This window comes from Fundulus heteroclitus, chromosome 3 (assembly GCF_011125445.2).
Source record: "Fundulus heteroclitus isolate FHET01 chromosome 3, MU-UCD_Fhet_4.1, whole genome shotgun sequence".
Classification (NCBI taxonomy): domain Eukaryota; kingdom Metazoa; phylum Chordata; class Actinopteri; order Cyprinodontiformes; family Fundulidae; genus Fundulus; species Fundulus heteroclitus.
Genome location: NC_046363.1, coordinates 1,396,947 through 1,412,000, shown reverse-complemented (window position 1 = coordinate 1,412,000; position 15,054 = coordinate 1,396,947). Strand labels below are relative to the sequence as shown.

The 15,054-nt window shown below is 40.3% G+C and overlaps 1 protein-coding gene across 2 annotated transcripts in view; it reads left to right on the top strand.

Annotated features, from left to right (window-relative positions):
- The window catches only part of LOC105917636 (glutamate receptor ionotropic, kainate 2), a 1,028,886-nt gene that overhangs the window by 275,593 nt on the left and 738,239 nt on the right, over nt 1-15,054 (top strand). The gene's annotated exons all lie outside the window — the stretch shown is intronic.

The window sequence follows — 15,054 nt, the reverse complement described above, 5'->3', positions numbered from 1 at the left end:
CTTCTCACATGTTCACCACACATACAGTCGTATCGATTTTTTCCTCATTGACAAGACACTTCTCCCTTTTACAAAAAGAATTGAATACAACACTATTGTTGAATCTGACCATGCACCGGTCTCCTTAGATATTTTGTTCTCTCAAAATGTCACACAACCAAGAGCTTGGAGATTAGACACATCCTTACTATCAGACAGTCATTTCTGTGAATTCATTGGTAAAGAAATAGACGACTTTATATATTTTAACAGATCTGATTCCATATCCCCATCCATATTGTGGGAAGCACTTAAAGTAGTTATAAGAGGGAAGATAATTTCTTATTCTATTTCACGGAGTAAAGAAAGAAAGCAAAAAGCAAACGATCTCTTAGTATCATTAAAACAAATTGACCAACAATATTCTACTACTCCCACACCCGAATTATATAAGGAAAAGGTTACATTGATGACCCAATATGATCTTTTGTCTACAGAAATAACTGAAAAATACCAACTTTGGCAAAAAGGACGATATTATGAGCATGGGGATAAGGCAGGCCGTCTTTTGGCTTATCAGCTTAAATGTAAATCGGCGTCCCGTCTAATACCTCAGATACGTAATACTCCACAATCCCTTACCGTAGACCCAATAGAGATAAATAACACCTTTAAGGATTTTTATTCTAAACTATACACATCTTGTCCCCCGCAAGACAAATCTAAAATGATTAACTTTTTAGATAATATTGAGATACCACAAATAGATACACAAGTCAAAGGCAGCCTTGAGGAAGCCATAAAGTTACAAGAGATTATAGATTCCATTCATAAAATGCAAAATGGCAAATCACCTGGACCTGACGGTTATACCGTTGAGTTTTATAAAAAATTTTCTCCTCAACTTGCTCCCCTGCTACTTGAAATGTTCAATCACTCATTTAATCAGAACCATTTACCACAAACCCTAACAGAGGCTTCCATTTCACTTCTTTTAAAGCCAGGCAAAGACCCAAATGATTGTGGCTCATATCGACCTATATCTTTGCTCAATGTGGATGTCAAAGTTTTAGCCAAACTGCTGGCATCAAGGTTAGAGAATGTTGTACCTAACATCGTCTCAACAGACCAAACTGGTTTTATAAAGGGTCGTCAGCCTTTTACAAATATTCACAAACTTTTAAATGTCCTTTATTCCCCTGCGTCTAGGGAGATTCCTGAAATAGTTGCCTCTTTGGACGCAGAAAAAGCATTCGACCGAGTGGAATTTAACTATTTGTTCACTATACTGGAAAAATTTGGCTTTGGTTTCAATTTTATAACCTGGATACGCCTGTTATATACTTCACCTAAAGCATCTGTCCTTACAAATAAGACATCTTCTCGTTTATTCTCTCTCTCAAGGGGCACACGCCAGGGTTGCCCTCTAAGCCCACTCTTATTTGCATTAGCTATCGAGCCTTTATCAATAAAACTAAGAACAACCCCCAATTTTCTCGGTATTCGCAGATTTGATACCGAACATAAAATTTCTTTATATGCCGATGACTTACTTTTGTATATTTCTGACCCAGTGTCATGTATTCCTACTATTGTCAATATTCTTGATGACTTTGGAAGCTTTTCAGGCTATAAATTAAACTATTCTAAAAGTGAATGCTTCCCAATTAACTATGTAGCCCTTCAGCTACCAGACAATGCATTCCCCTTTCATATATCAAAGTCCGGTTTTAAATATTTAGGCATACACATCACCCGTACGTTCTCTGATCTCTATGGAAAGAATTTCAAACCTCTCCTGCTTAAATTAGAGGCTGATTTTCAAAGATGGTCCGGTCTCTACTTATCTCTTCCGGGTAGAATTAACTGCATAAAAATGAATGTATTACCCCGCTTTTTGTATTTGTTTCAGTGTCTCCCAATATTTCTGTCTAAGTCTTTTTTCCAGTCTTTAAATAAATTATTCTCCTCTTTTCTTTGGGCTAATAAAAATGCTAGAGTTCGCAGAGAGTTTCTAGAAAGGCCCAGAGATAAAGGCGGACTAGCTTTACCTAATATGAGAAACTACTACTGGGCATCTAATATCCAAAAAATTATATATTGGTATCAAAACCCGCAGCTGGATTGGTGTAGGACTGAAGCAAATTCCTGCACCTCTTCCTCTCTTTCTGCTTTGGTCACTACTGGATTACCATTTTCACCCTCTAAATTTACTCATAATCCTGTAGTATCTTCCTCTCTTAGGATATGGATACAATTCAGACAACATTTTAATCTAAAAGAATTTTCTATATGTAGTCCTATCTGTAACAATCACCTTTTCCCGGCTGCCAGGATGGATCACACCTTTGCTCAGTGGAGGAGAAATGGTTTGGAAACATGTGACCATTTTTATATAGATGGTGTTTTTGCCAACTTTACTGACCTTTCGGCCAAATTCCAATTACAAAAAACTGATCTTTTCAGATATTTCCAGGTCCGTCATTTTATTCAAAGTCAAAGTCCAGCGTTCCTGGCCTCTCCAGCAGACTCGGGGCTTGAGAGGATTTTGCGTAACCCTTTGTGTCTCAGGAGGCACATTGCAAACATCTCAAATATCATAACTTCTCTTCAAGAAACAACACTAGATGAGCTTAGAATTGCATGGTCTGAAGAACTTGGTTCTGTTATTTCTGAACATTTCTGGGAACGTGCTCTGAAAAGAGTCAACGGAACGTCGTCATGCGCACGACTTAGCCTTATACAGTTAAAAGTCCTTCATAGAACTTACTATACCAAATCTAAACTTTCAAGAATTTACAAGGACATTGATGATAGGTGTGAGCGGTGTCATTCTGCCCCAGCAAATATGACCCATATGTTTTGGAATTGCCCGAAACTAACTGACTTTTGGTCATCCATCTGTAAAACACTGAATGAAGCATTTAATACCAAAATCAAACCGTTTGCAGGAATGGCCGTCTTTGGAGTATTGTCTGAGGAGCACATGCTATCCACTGATCAAATGAATGCGTTTGCCTTTGCCTCCTTGGTGGCTCGTAGACTTATAGTCTTACTCTGGAAATCATCTGAACCACCTAAAGTCTCGGTCTGGCTGACTGACTTAATGTTCCTCTTGAAATTAGAAAAAATCAAATACTTTATTAGAGGCTCCACAAGACAATTCCACAGAGTGTGGGACCCTATGATGGTGTACTTTAAAAATCTTAAAAATATAGAGTTACCTCCATAAGCCTATGGAGCCCTGGGATGTAGATATGTGTGTGTATATGTGCATGTATGTATATATGCGTATATGTATGTATATATATATAATATAATTGATGATGTCCAATTGTTGTATTATTGACATGTAATGTCCTCCGTTGCCCCTTTTTTTTTTTTTTTTTTTTTTTTTTTTTTTTTTGTTGAATGTGGGTGGTTGGGGTTTGGTTGTTAAAAGATAAAGCAAATTCAATCCATGTTACTGTACTTTTATGTATCTTACTTTATACTTTCTTGAATAAAAATATATTTAAAAAAAAAAAAAAAAAGACTTATCTGATATGTTGTTTAGGGATCGGACTATCATTAATTTGGTTTTTCATTCATGCTGTTCTTTATATAAATCCGATTCTCGATCTCATTCTACTGAAATGACGTTGTTCCTAGACAGCCTTATTTTACCCATGATTAATTCATATGCTACTGAAATTATTTCTGTTTTCTTATGGCACAGGAAATCACACAGAATTTGCATATCCACACTTGTCATTAACTCATTTTCAGTGTATGATTGGGCAACACATATCCATAAAATTTCATTTTGGTTAAGATCTTTCCTGGTCCAATTTAGAGGCTCGATCTTGTTTCTCATTCTCCCTCAGTGTCTTCACAGATGGATGGAAACTGATTTTGGCATCAGTTTATGAAGCATTTTAAATCAAATTCAGCTTGTATGTTATCTGCTTTAGGAGGAATCATCTGTTTGAACCTGCGTTTACAAATCCAATATTTTTGGCATGAGTTAATCAAGGGTTGATATGTTAAATTACTTTTACAAGGATGGTATTTTCCATAGCTTTACAGATCTTTCACAAGAATCTCCCTCCCTCTCATCCTTTTTGCTACTTTCAGACCAGACACTGAGCCAAAGTTTTATTCCCAGACTTTCCCTCTACACCACTAACCCTGCAGTCGGTGAAGTTTTTTTGTGTCATGATCCCCTTCAAAAGTAATTTATCTCTAAAATATACTAATTAAATTTGTGTTTTAATTCCTCACAAGTCATTGACGTCAAGGCTGTTTGGGAACGTGAATTGGGACTAAACTTAGATGATGATTGGTGGGACAATGCTCCCAATAACATTCATACAAGCTCAATTTGTTTGACTTTCTCTTATACAGTTTAACGTTTTGCTCAAAGTCCACTACTCTAAAACCTGACTCTTACAAATGTAATCTACTGTCATGGACAACTGTGACAAATGCCTTGATCTTTCTTGCAAAATAAACCAATGCTCTACTCTTATTTGATGCTTTTTTGTTATTGGCTGTAATATTTTGATACCATATCAAATATTCTCTAAATGACCTTAAACCCGCCTCCCATGTGGCCATTTTTGGTCTCCCACCTGATTATAACCGGTTTACCTTCGAACAGCTATATATTTTAGTGTTCACTTCTTTATTCATCTTCATTAGAAGTCAGCTAAACCTCTCACCATTGCCCAGTGGTTCAATGACACTATGTCTTTTCTAAAATTGGAGAAGATAAGATATTCCGTGAAGGGCAGTTCTGATAAATTATATAACATTTGCCGCCCCTTCCTTACATTTTTGCTATCTCTTCATTATTTGCCTGCTGGCTGATGGACCTTTTTAATTCCCCTCATGGCAAAATTTACTGTAAAATAGACCTGAAATGCATTCATTTGTATCTGGGATATGGATGTGACATAATATTGGCCATCTAAAAAAAGGACAATCTGGCACATCACATGTTAATATGATACCGTAATAATATCATACTATCTTATATAGCGCTATAATCGAGCTCAATGCAGCAGACAGTGTCGTTTAAATTTGGTGGTAGGTGGTAAACGTGGTATGTGCCTTCCGGGTATGTATACTGATTTGTAAATTTATTTAGGATTAGGGACAGGGCGGCCCAAAACAAACATTAATCTGCACATTGTTTCCTACACATCAGGATTTAGTAAGGTAACCTGACACATCTAGGCATGGTTTTAGTACAACACGTTTTTTGTGTCGCAAGTTTCAAGTTTTCTCCCCACTGCCAACTTTTAGTATGAAAGCTGTGCACACTTTTGTACATGAAGCCCCAGGTCTCAGACAGTGTATGCAAGTTTTAGTCAGTAAGAACTTGTCCAGCAGAATATATCAAGCTGTGAAAATTGTGCAAAAAAATGTCCGTCCGTCCGTCCGTCTTCTTCCGCTTATCCGGGGTCGGGTCGCGGGGGTAGCAGCTTCAGTAGGGAGGCCCAGACGTCCCTCTCCCCAGCCACTTGGGCCAGCTCCTCAGGAGGAATCCCAAGGCGTTCCCAGGCCAGCCAGGAAACATAGTCCCTCCAGCGTGTCGTGGGTCTTCCCCTGGGCCTCCTCCCGGTGGGACGTGCCCGGAACACCTCTCCAGGGAGGCGTCCAGGAGGCATCCTGACCAGATGCCCGAGCCACCTCAACTGGCTCCTCTCGACGTGGAGGAGCAGCGGCTCTACTCTGAGTCCTCCCCGGATGACTGAGCTCCTCACCCTATCTCTAAGGGAGAGCCCAGACACACTACGGAGAAAACTCATTTCAGCCGCTTGTATCCGGGATCTCGTTCTTTCGGTCACGACCCAAAGCTCGTGACCATAGATGAGGGTAGGAACGTAGATCGACCGGTAAATCGAGAGCTTCGCCAAAAAAAATTTAATTATGAAATATATGTTGGGTGGAACAGTGGAGTAGTTCAAGGTCCAGGGTTCAAATCCTGTCTTGGGGTCTTTCTGCATGGAGTTTGCATGTTCCCTCTGTGTATGTGTGGGTCCTCTTCAACAACTCCAGCTTTCTCCCACAGTCCAAAAACTTGACTTTTAGGTCAATTGGTCTTTCTCAATTGCCCTTACGTCTGTGATTGTTGGCCCTGTGTGATTCTGTGTTGCCCTGTGATGGGACTGGCAAACCGTCCAGGATATAGCCGCCTCGTTTTAGTAGAGGGAAAATTAGAAACCCCCACTTAGCTTTTAAAACAGAAATAGATTTTTCAGGAGGATGGCTCTTACTTTTGAACTGTGTATTTGATTAATTAGTAACCACTTAGGAGGAACATCTAATAGCAGTAACACAAAATCCTGATGAGTTTGTAAGATTTAAACAATCTATGCTGCAAATCTGTTGTGTTCCCTCATACCATAGCAGCAGTGGATAGGGAACCTTCCTTCTAACAGGAAAAAAAACTCCAGCAGAACCAGGCCCAGTGGGAATGGCCATCTGCCATGACCGACTGGGGTTTTTGAAGAAAGAGCAGAGACACAAAAAAACAGAAGCACTGATCCAGGAATACTTTTTATGTTAGAGAGGGTCTTGACAGACTAACTCCCTGAGTGGTTATGTCTAGGAAAGAGACAAACTGTGTTTCCATTAATGTTTTAATGCACATTTTGAAATATTGCATTTGAAAAGATTAATGGAACAATAAAATTCAAAATAACTTCCTCAGTTTCTCAAGAATATTTTTATGCTTGCTTGAAGTGGTTTTTAGACTTTGCGAAAAAGAGTTAATGTGCTAAACAGGAAATGGAAACACATTTGCCGAATAAGTTCTGACATAGTGAACATTTGCCTCACATGACTGATCCGCTGTTTCTGCTTTCAGCGTACTCCTGGGATGCCGACAGCGGATATAGCTTGTGCCTATGTCTAGCAGTCATTGGGCGAGAGGTGAGGTGTGGTTTGGATGTCATCTCTCCTAATTTAAAGGAAGGAAGCCTGGCATCACAAATTGAGTGCTGTCCGAGTTATGGCCTCTGAGGAGAACTGTATCAGGTTATTTAGGTAAAAATTGGTCTACCTTGGATTAGATGGACGAATGGCCGAAAAAGTGTGCGACATGATTTTTATCTGTGCAATTCTACGTAAAATCAGGTTTGTTCCTTTGTTGTGTGATGAGCAGATATAGATCTGTAGGGTCTCAGAAAAAGGATCTAGTCTATCCATCCATCTCCATATGTCCTTGTCCTTGGAGGTGGGACTTGTGCCTATCTCTAGCAGTCATTGGATGAGAAGCTTGGTGTGACTTATTTTTGGCCACTATAATCATAAAATAACTGGATGTTAAACATTTTCAAAACCCTATTTTTTTCTCTCTTATAGTTCAATAAATGACAATAAGTGCTACTGTCATTTTAAGATCTGAAAGAAAGTAGTTTTTACTGCAATTTGTTTATTCATGTCACAAATATTATCTTTTTTTTGTCCAAATCTTCCCAGTTCTTGATAAATCAGGGTCACTGCAAGACTCTCATATCAGCCCATGCTAAGTCTAAAGAGAACCCAAATCAGTCCTCCATTACCCATAAACCAAATGGGGTACTTTATGCATATGGACATGGTACGCCCATCTCAAAGAATAATTGCCTCTGCCTAACTATGCTGAATACGAACACATTCAAGCCTTGTGTATAGGAGGAAGGGTCAAGCTTAACACCCATTTACCTAATTCAGTGCTGTTAAGAAAACAACAGCAAAACAATTACAAATTGGAATGTTTTTCAATCAGCTCTGGTTCCTTTAAAGCCACTTTTAAAGCCATAAGGCTTGATGACTTTCTTCATGATCTAAGCCATTAACTGAGGGTGTAAATGGATAACTTAATCTGGGCTGGGAGAAGAAGACACTGCATGGTGGTGGAGGCGGATGTTTTGATAGTGATGGTTAGGTGTTTCTTAACTTTGTATGCACTCCAGGTCGTCTTATTAAGGCACTAATGTGAATATCCTGCTGAGAAGTGCTATGTGCATCCCCCCCCCCCCCCCAAAAAAAAAAAAGTAGGGGCAAGCATACTGTCAGAGCAAACCCAAATGGATCTAACTGTCCACCATAAAGAAGATGAGCCAGAGGCCTGCAGAGCTGATGAGGTAGAAGACAAAACTGCATGGTGGTTTGTTTAGTAAAGAAATCTAAAGTTGATTTCTATAAATCACAAAAACACCAGGGTGTTATATTTCAGATGGGCAGAGGTAAAGATGAATTTTGGACAAAAACAAAATACAGGAATGAAAACACTCAGGAGGGGGAGAAAGCATTGAATGGAATAACAGAGCATGTCAGAGTGGAAAAAAGCAATGATATTAAATCTGTGGCAGAAAACAGATGATTTCCCATTTAACACTCCATTGCATTCGCTGTTATTTTGGGTCCTGCCTGGGATTGTGACCACGCTGCTGCTTTCCTTCTGTTTCACAATAACAGAACCTCAAACCACCCATCCTCTATAAACAACAACACATCCATACACCTTCCTCTACACACCCCTCCCATTGTTCACCCTCTGTACTGTTCAATATACCACTACAGAGGCTTCCAGGACCATTTTAGACAGCCTGCAGGATGCTGTTTGGAAGGGTGGAATTGGGGTTTTGGAGTGGGGGTGGATAGTGTCCAAATAACAACAATCTACCACCCACACCTCTCTCTGCAGGTAGAGTAATGGACCACAATGAACTCTATGGGAAGTATTGGCAACAGATGCTGTTAGAAGGCAAAATGGTCAGGCAGCAAAGTGGCAAGGATGCTCTCACTTCTGTTGAGAGAATTGCACACAAACAGGACCATGGGGATGCAGAAAGTAAACAGAAATTGTGTTTCACAATTGCTTTGTTGATATTCTTCTATTAGGTTGCACAGAAATGCACAGGGGGTTTATATAATATTGTCTATCATACAATTCTGTTGCTTTATCCATGGTGTTCTGCTCAGTTTACTACTTGGCTTGTTTTTATCTTTTTATTTAAACCAACCTAGAATTATAGATTCCCAATATATTGGGCAAAAAGTCACAAATTCATAAGGACCAATTTCCATTTACATAGAACTGAAATAAGATATGTTCATGCAGTGTTTGCCACTTTAAAGATTTCACCTTAAAGGTTTCAGATATTCAGACTAAATTTGATATCAGAGAAGGGTAAGATGAGTGAATACAAAGATGATTGCTCTCCAAACTAACTTGGCCCTATGTGAAAAAGTAAATGTGCCATAAACCTAATAATGGGTTGTGCCCCCAATGCAACAGGCTTCCATCAAGAGTTTGCAATCATTGGCTATAAGTCTTTTAAATCACTGTGGAAGAATTTTAGCTGTCTCCTCGGTGCAAAACAGTTTTGAAATGTGTGCTTTTAATTATTTTCCTGATGCATAACAAAAGTGGGCCCTAGTCTAAAATTACAAACGTGCATTCTTCATCAGGATTTTCAGGTAAAGAGCAGAATTGATGGGTCTGCCAGTCATGAAAACTCATTCAGATGCCATCATACTACCACTACCAGGTTTGAATGTTGCACACCTCCCAGTAAAGTATCTTTTTTTGTCTCACTAGTCCACAACATATTAGTGTTTTTTGGAACTCTCCTACTGATGCAGTGGCTGCTGCTGGCAGGCCAGCTGACAGCTTTGCCAGGGCCCGGTACAAGGCAGTCTATAGGGTAGTTCACTGCTATTGTATTTTAATCCGGGTTTTTCGCGCATGTGCGCCAGACTGGTAGGCAAAAGGCGAACACAATGGCGGACGCAAACAGAGAAACTGACGAGTTCTCCACATATTTTTCTTCTTTAGATAACGTATCACAAGATCGTTTTAGGAGTAAGTTGATGGTTGATGGTATCAGATGCCAGATCCACACAGTAAAAGCCTGAAGGGACGGAGCGAGTTTGTGAAATGCTGGCCAAGTGTTCCGTACCACGACATATACAGCTGCCTTATAAACACGGCAGGCCAGTACAGACGAGAGAGCACGAAAGCCCCTGAAACCACTGGACGGCTACAATTATTTTATATCGGGAAAAAGGCTCCAGCAACGCCCGCAACGCCATGAGGGATTAAGCGGGTCAGAAAATGGATGGATGGATGGATGTTCAGACATGTTTGTAACAGCAGAAAGCGGCGTAGGACACAGACCGCATCTCAGCAGAGAGGAAGACCCGCCAGGTGTTCTGCGCTATTCTGTTCCCCCGTGAAAATCTGTTCCCCCTGTAACGGGAGTGCACTTTGCAGCCGTTTTCACGGCACTTGTAATTGATTTCTCGGTAAAACAACTCCTATAATCACGTCAAGGTTGTAATATTTAGTTTAATCGGCAGCTGTTTACAAAATTGTAAAATAAAAATAAATAAACGGGGTCTTTCAGACATCTGAAATATCCATTATCTCCTCTCCTCCCCCGAAAACTTTGGGAAATAGCAAATGTTTCCAAATTCTCAAAAATTATGTGTGATAGCATGTAGTATACTAGAACTTTCCTTAATCCAGTAAACTGTCATATTTTACATTACAACAGGATTTACAGGGAAGTCTTTTTCAGGAAGTCTTAGGCTGTTTCTGAATTCACGAGAACGCGAGCGTGTTCTCGTGAATCTAGTCATCGTTCTATTTAAGTAGAACAATGACTAGAGCAGAATTAAGTTGTATTTACCGGAGATGAAGTGTAGACTGCAAATTCTGTCGTAGTATGATGGCTCCCCCAGTCCAATGGGAGTGTCTGCCTGCGCTCTTTTCATTGAAATTATCAATTTCTTTCTTCGTCCTTCCTCCTTCGGTAAATGACAGAAACGTACATCCGACGATTTGGAATGCCTCTGTGTGCAACCGGGAGCACAACAAGTCGTAGGCATTGTTTAGATTCCAAAAATAAACAAACTAAAAGTACGCTCTAAATCACCCGTTTTGTCATGTAGTAGACTAGCCTCGTGAGACCCTCATGATCTCGCGAGCTTTCAAGGTTTCACTCGCAGATCAGTCTGGCTACTTTCCGTTAAAGAAAATTTGAGGCGGGTTGAGGTGTGACGCAACGAGAAGCGCGACAGTTCAGTCTAAAGAACATGGCGGCTTCAGCCGATGAAACTAGCGTTAGCGTGGCTATCTCACAAGTTTTATCGGAATTACAGAGTATTTCTTTGCTGAGCTAATGAGCCTTTACCTGCAGCAGCAAGAGTAGCTTGGCTTGTGGTTGTGTTTTCGTCGTCGCTCTGTTACGAGCGAAGCATGTTGACGAGTACTTCATTTGCTTCGTTGATCTGATTGGTTTATTTGGCCCGTCTATCACCAACATAGGCCAATCAGCTAACCAGTATTTTCGCCCTTCCCAAAATTACTTCAACGGAAGGTTTCCAGATGGATATGCGGAGCAAATCCATCTGGCGGAGTCAGGTAAGTAGTAGACGAGAACAGTACTGTTTTTTGCCTACCCGCGGGACCTGGATGTAGCGCTGACGTCACGCGTGAACTACCCTAGTTGCCCCCCCCCACTACACCTGCCGCAACCACACCACACACACACCAAAAAAAGTAAACTTAACTGTATACTTCATGCCCCGGAAATCTCTGTATTTTATATTGGATATCTTCAACCCATCTATTGAATTTTGTGCACTAGTTGATCTTTTCTCCATAAGAGAACAGCAAGCACTGCAGCTAAAATATGGCCTTTTTTGACCTGCTGTATATTAGCCAGACCCTAACAATTTTTTTCCCTTCCATTGCAGGAAGTAGACTATGTTAGATACTTTGGGAATTCTCTGCCCTCTGAATCTCTGAGAAAGGCTTCCTTTTTTCCATTAACAACATTCATTCGATCAGAATCAGTCATTTTTGTTGGCCATAATGCGGGATAAGTAAAATTAACACTGCAATCCATCTCTGAGCGACTATGCTCAGACTATCCAATCAGGCAGCAAGCCACCCCACCTGCACTGTCTCTGTTATCACTAAGGATGGCTTTTTCTGTCCCCTCCCAGCTCCCCGCTAGAGGTGTGCGATACCGGGAATTTTTAATCTATCCGATCCGAAGTAAATACAGGATGAGTATCAGCGATATCGATACGATACCGATACTTTTGACATTTAAGCTTGTTGTATCATGAAACTGTTGACCTTTCGGGTTTTGTGATTTTAATTTTATTATTACAATTAAATAATAATAATAATGTTATGTTCATAGTGTTTTTTTCCCTAATCCACCTCTTACATCTCTCAAGCCTTAAGTTATTTCGTCTGTGTTGTGTGCACCTGCCTGTTGCTTTATTCCTATAATTTTCCCCGGTGTGGGATAAATAAAGGATTAGCTAATGTTATCTTAAATAACACTTTTTAATAGGATATATGTACTGGGTTGTACAGACCCCAGTCTGTGGGTCTGGGTCTGTCGGGGCAATCAGAGAGGTTTTGTCTCCTGTCTCCGTTTCTGCAGTTCGATGTCTTCTTGCTCATGGTTTTTCACGTGCTTAGATAAATTTGTTGTGTTTCCACTGAATTTAACCGGCTTTTTACAAAACAAACAGCTTGATTTCATTTACGGTATTAAAATAGAGCCAAACGGCACTTCTTTCCCTATTCATGTTTTTCCAGTCCTGCGGTCTCTCTCTCTCCAAGTCTGAGCAGCAGCGCAGTTGTTTGTGTGTTGAGTGGACAGAGCGCTGAATGGGCAGGCCAGGCTGAGCCTGCATGCTGATTGGCTGGCGCCCTGAGCCATGTACAAGAGGGGAGGGGGAGCAGCAAAGAGGCGTGACACAGACTGCTGCTGCAGTTAGCGCGCATGCTGACTGGCACTCCGACCATTAAAATTGTTTTGCGCTTCCCCCCCCCCCCCCCCCCCTTTCCTGGGCCTGGAACAACTGAGCCCGGGACAACTGACCCATTTGTCGGGAGGGACAAACAGGTCAATCGGCAGGCGTGACTGCTGGTCTCTAAAACAGGGGATGCTCAATGGTGGTAATTAAATCCAAATGTATTGCAATAACAAATGTCAAAACACCTAAAACACATTGCTTATAAACAAAATCAGCTCTTCTCTCCTTTTTCAGGAAATGGTCGATGACTCTATCATACCAACTGATGGTCTTTTCTATTGATTTGACCAGTTTGCTCTCAATGGCCAGTAGCGCAAGTTTGCATAAAAGCTCTTGGCCAATTTTGTTGCGTGTGTATGACTTGACTCTGTTTAAGCAAGAGAAGCTGTGTTCTACACCAGCTGATGTAGCTCCTATTGTGGCAACCAAACACAACAGCTTGCGCAGCTGTGACATTGCACCATCTAATTCCATGTATTTAAAAATACCAAAAGGTCACACAGTTTTCCTATCTTCCCTCGCATGTTACAATTTGAATATATAACTTGAAATTCAATATTTAGTCTCCCTCAATCTATTAAATGACCATATGTTTTCAGGACATTTTGGAATGCCAACTCTGGAAACACTTTCATTTCAACAAACTTCCCTGGATTGATCAGAAACTGCAGACTTTCTAAGTTTGAAAAATGCCTCAAAATCTGTTCGGTCAGGTTGTCACCGATAGCCATGTACAGATTTCTGTAATGATCCTGAGGGTCATGGATTTGTGACTGGTGGTGCTTTCTCGTTGGCTCATCTTGAGGGTCTGTTGTGAGATTTGCTGCTTTTAAATGAACAACTTCAAAAGCCTCTTCTGACCTTTTCTCCTTGACAAAGGCCAGGAGAGATTTAATTTTAGTTTTGAACAACCCCACATCCATAGCCCTCTGCTGGACAATGTCAAAAACATCAGTTTCACTGAAGATTTGATTGTATGTGTACAAAAGGAAAACTAACTCAAAGTCTTTCATCTTCATTATGTACCCTTTGGCACATATTGTCTCATCATCCATGTTTTTTCCCAGAAAGAAGCTTTTCAAAAACATGTAGTAGGGTATCGTAATTATTTGCAACAGTGCTCACAATGCAAGATGTAAAATTCCATCCAGTAGGAGCATTTTTGGGCAGTTTTTAAACACCCTACAGACAAAAGCAGACTCAACAGCTGATTACTGCGCAACATACTTATGAAATTAAGCACATTTTAGCGCACATTTAATGCCGTTTAATGACTGCATTTATGAAGTTTAACAATGCATATTTGACCAATTATTTTACGAAATTCACAGGGGAGGTTTAGCCTCCCTTGTATTCAAAGCAAAATTGCCAATGTACTGATGCAAGTTTTTCACAGTCTTTTTATTGTTAAATCCAGAACAATATCCTTAACTCTGACAAGTGAAGCCTGCAGTGCTTTAGATGTTGGTCTGAGTTATGTTGTGAGCTCTAGAATTAGTCGTATACAAGCTCTTGCTCTGGCAAAAAAATTAATTGTCGGAATAAATGGGATTATTCACAGCATCGTCACTAAGGAGTAACAGTGTACTCAGAAATACACTTGGCCGGAGACAGTAAGCTCTGACATCAGTTCCTGCTCATGGTAATGTGATACAGTGGCTGTCTTGGGCTGCTTTATGAGTTTTTTCCCAAACAATAAAAGTGTAAAAAACAATTAAAGGCCACATTCCCCTCAGGGAGACCGGAAAAGTGAAATTATCCCTGCTTGTTAAACCTGCCACTTAATTTACTCAAATTATTATATGATCCCTGGGACCCCTGGGCTAATTGTTTCTCTCTCTGCCCTTCTCCCCCTCCTTCTGCCTTCTGCTTAGTTTGTGGTGACAGGAAAAAGCTGTTCCATCAGCTCTGGTAAATGGCTTCATCAGGAAGAAGCTGTGAGCATCATCTGCTTTATAGACTGTTACTGTTTTCCTCCACACTGCACCATACAAGTTTTTCCTCAGCTCAGACTTTCTTCACAGTTCTCAACATGTTGTTTTTGTACCAACGGTTTTCAGCAGACTGTGCTTTAGTTTTGTTCAGTTTTAAATGAGAGAAGTCTTTAGGACAAATATCTGGAGGCTTTTTGTATGATCAGTAAGATATTCCTTTAATATTATTTTGACTACATTTTGCAGATTATTTGGGCTATACTCAATGTTTTAATGTATTCTACACCCATGGTGTATATAAAAGTAATCAGTCTCTCTT